Raw genomic sequence first — 4,595 nt, forward strand, 5'->3', positions numbered from 1 at the left:
GAGGAATTTGAATTGCATGTGATGATCTGTGAGACTCAAGCAGAGCAGTGATAAAACTAATGACTGACACCTCCACAAGGAGGAAATGCCAGTGGTACATGACACAACAGTCTTCTCAATAATTACCTTGAAAAATGAATATTATGAGGTAACTTTGGATAAAACAGTCTGGACTGAAATGCCTTTATTATACATAACGGGCTGATAGGTTCTGTCAAGCACCACATGCGCTGGCTTCTAAAGTTTCTGCTTTTCATAAAATGATGGCAGGGATCATTTGAAGACATCATTCCCTGGAGTGACTCACTGGAAAAGCAAAATATAATTTCAAAATTTAATAATTTTATGTGGTCACTCTTATTCTAAGATGTGGTGAACAGTTAAAATCAGGAAGATCATCAGTGACTCTATAAATATAACAGCTGTTCTATACTGAACCAGTAACTCAGTTCATAGTTACTTACGCACAGAGCAGCCTGTCACATGCTGTGATGCTTCAATACAGGCACTTCCTGGGTGGGTTTCCAAGAGTCTAATTTTCTCATGTAAACGACTAAACATAGAGACCACTGTCATACACAGAGACCACTTTCATACACCGAGACCACTTTCATACACAGAGACCACTGTGTTCCAAAATGACTGTAATCATACTGCACATGGAGAGATACATAACACTTTATTTCTTTGTCTCATCAGGTAAACTAATAATTTATGTACATGTAGATGCAGTTACTTTAAATGTGATATTAAATATATTGTTTAATACTAATTTTTTCTACCAATTTTCTTTTCTTAATTCAGGTGTTTTTGCAGACACAATTGGTCCGAAGGAAGAAGATACCAAACTTGTCAAAAAGGAAACAGATGCTGTTACTCTGAAATGCTCATATGAGTCAAGCAGTAATTTTATTTGGCTTTACTGGTACAGGCAGCGTGTTAATGAAGCTCCAGATTATTTACTGTTTAAAGGAGCAAAATCATACAGTAGTAGCCAGAGCACCCCCACTGACCCTCGACTTGAAGCAAAAACAACTGATACATCTACTGGACTTACTATCAGTGGCCTAAAGCTCACAGACTCTGCGCTCTACTACTGTGCTCTTAGAGTAGACCCAGTGATACAAAGTCCCTGAGAGGCTGTACAAAAACTTATTTCCTCACTACACCATGACATCAGTGAACCACAAACCCAGATAAAGACACCACTAACACCTGCTGCTGGAACAACTAGAAAACATAAGTAAAATGTTGTAAAACACGACAACAACATGTTCAACTCTCAAAACAAATGTATGATCTAAAGTCATTCCTTTTATATTACTTTCAGTCTAAAACATGTATGACTGCAAACACGCATATATGTGTAAATGATCAACAGTCAAACTGTTTGTATGTGCCTTTATTTATTTATTACTTTTAATGGTATGAACAGTTATTTCTCTGTGGCCTTTACACACATTAAGTATCAGCTCTGTATACATATAACTGTTAATAAGTAGTTGCATTCTGTTTTTTTTTAATTACATTTTGCAGTGTCACCAACTTTTTAGATTTTTTTTTATTTTTTTTTTATGCTTTGATCTTCCACAAAGACAGAAAGCTCAGTGGAGCAGCTCCCCAGAGCAGGAGTTTCCTGTTGTAGTTTCTCATAACTGCACTCACTTCAGAGAGACACACACTAACACACAGATCAGCATTAGAGCACTGAGAGCTTAAACACACTACTGACTCCATCTGATCATATTCACAATGAAGAGAAACTTCCTCATCATCCTCATCATCACATCAGGTACTCACTGTGAAGATGTGCTCAGAAATATTTAGATAATGACAATTTCCTAAAATTTTAAATATTATTTTAATACTTCTTTTTATTTCAGGTGTGTTGGGTGCTAATCAAATTGGACCATCAGAAGATCAGAAGACTGATGTTTTTATTAAGGAGGGAGAACCTGTTACATTAAAATGCTCTTTTGAGACAAGTAATCAACACATTATGCTGTACTGGTACAGACAGTCTCCTAACAGAGCGCTACAATATGTATCATATAAAGGTGCTCGACAACAAAGTTCTTATGCAGACACTTCAGATGATAGATTTTCATCTACTGCATCCAGTTCATCTACTGAGCTCAGAGTTAGAGAGCTAAGACTGGTAGATTCAGCTCTGCACTACTGTGCTCTTAGAGATTTTGGAGCCCAGTGAAACAAAGTCATTGAGATGCTTTACAAAAACTTAATTAAACTACAAAAACTTAAACTTAAACTCAAACTTAAATTACAAAAATAATTAAACAGAAAAACTGCTTCTGCTACTGAAGAAACACAGTAATACCAAACATGCTTAATGATATTTTATTTTATAAGATAAATGTTGAAATGTGTTAATATAACAATTAAAATGAATATTAAGTTATTTTACTATCTTGTAACAGATGCCTTTGTCTCAGTGGTTCATAACTACACTGATCCCACTCAGCTTCCAGTCTGTTTCTTTTTTTTCAGAGAAAATATCAGCTCATACAGAGGACAGCAGAAAAGCACATCTCACTGAAGGATGATGTTACTGTTTCCTGCACTTACAGAGCCACAGAAGATGAATTTTAATTAAATGTTCCTATAATGAACTGTATTCTGTCTGTTTACCGGTCGATCTACATCCCAACCCTCACCTATAGTCATGAGCTGTGGGTAATGACCGAAAGTATGAGATTGAGAATACAAGCGGCGGAAATGAGCTTTCTTTGTCGGGTAGTGGGCTACACGTTATGTAATAGAGGAGCCACTACTCCTCCACATTGAGAGGAGCCAGCTGAGGTGGCTCGGGCATCTGATCCGGATGCCCCCTGGACACCTCCCAGTGGGGGTGTTCCAGGCACGGCCTACCGGGACAAGACCCCGGGGTCGTCCTAGGACCCGCTGGAGGGATTATATCTCCAAGTTGGCCATAAACCCTTGTCTATTGTGAGGCACTGTGTATCAACATGTGAGTTAAAAGAGCAATGTGTCTAAAGGAGATCTTGTGACAATAAAATCTCTTATTACCACATGAATTCCTGACAAAGTCGATGTTGAAGAAAGCCTTTATTATCTCGATCTTCATTCATTACTACATGCATTCGTCACAGTAATTTAATCTTTAATCTTGTGGTTGTTAATACACTGTGTGCACAATTATTAGGCAAGTCTTATTTTTGAGGATTATATTTATTAATGACCAGCTACAGTGCTCTCGGTTAATCCAAAATGTTAATAAACCTCAAACATCAATGTTTAAGACAGTAAAAGTGAAGTTTTGGCTTTCTTAGGAGAATATCTATATGTGCACATTTATTGGGCAACTATAATGGTGCAGAATTATTACGCAGCTAAATGAAAAACACACATTTTCCCATCTCACTTTTTTATTGTCATCTGTTCAAGTGAGAATTATAAACAAACAACTCAAAGCTTTCCAATGAACATTTCTGAGAAATAATAAAAACTAGTGACCAATATAGCCCCCCTTCTTTTCAATAACAGTGAACAGCCTTCCATTCATGGAGTCTGTCAGTTTCTTGATCTGTTGACGATCAACTTTTTGTGTAGCAGCAACCACAGCCTCCCAGACCCTTTTCAGAGAGGTGTACTGTTTTCCTTCACTGTAAATCTCCCGTTTAAGAATTGCCCACAAGTTCTCAATTGGGTTCAGGTCAGGTGAGGAAGGGGGCCATGTCATAAGTTTTTCATCTTTAATGCCTTTACTGGCTAGCCATGCAGAGGAGTACTTGGATGCATCATCGTCATTCTTCGTCATTCAAAAAGAAAGATGCAGATTCTTCCTGTACCACTGCTTAAAGAAAGTGTCTTCTAGAAACTGGCAGTAGGCTTGGGAGTTGCTTTTGAGCCCATCTTCAACCCGAAAAGGTCCAACCAGCTCATCTTTACTAATACCAGCCCATACAGGTACCCCACCTCCACCTTGCTGGCGTCTGACTCGAAGTAGAGCTCTGTCCCGTTACTGATTCAGCCACAGGCCCGTCCATCTGGTCCATAAAGAGTCACTCTTATTTAATCAGTCCATAAAACCTTTGAAAAATCTGTCTTCAGATTCTTCTTGGACCAGTCTAGACACTTCAGCTTATGTGTCCTGTTCAGTGGTGGTCAGGTTTCAGCCTTCCTTACCTTGGCCATGTCTCTGAGCGCTGAACATCTTGTACTTCTTGATACTCCAGGTAGGTTGCAGTTCTGGAATATGACAGAAGATAATGGGTTCCTGGTAGCTTCATGCTTGATTCTTCTCAAATCCTTGGCAGTTATTTTGCGTCTTTTTTTCTCAGCACGTTTCTTGCTACCCGGTTGACTATTTGCAACAAAACGTTTGATGGTTCTGTGATCACACCCCAATATCTTAACAATTTCAAGAGTTCTGCATCCCTCTGAGAGACTTTTGGTCATTTTTAACTTTTCAGAGTCAGTTCAATCTCTTTTTTGTCCCATTTTGCCTAAAGAAAAAAGCTGCCTAATAATTATGCACACCTTGATATAGGTGTTGACCTCCTTAGGCCACACCCTCCCTCATTACACAGATACACATCACCTGCTATGCTTAA

This window comes from Pygocentrus nattereri, chromosome 2 (genome assembly GCF_015220715.1).
Source record: "Pygocentrus nattereri isolate fPygNat1 chromosome 2, fPygNat1.pri, whole genome shotgun sequence".
NCBI lineage: Eukaryota > Metazoa > Chordata > Actinopteri > Characiformes > Serrasalmidae > Pygocentrus > Pygocentrus nattereri.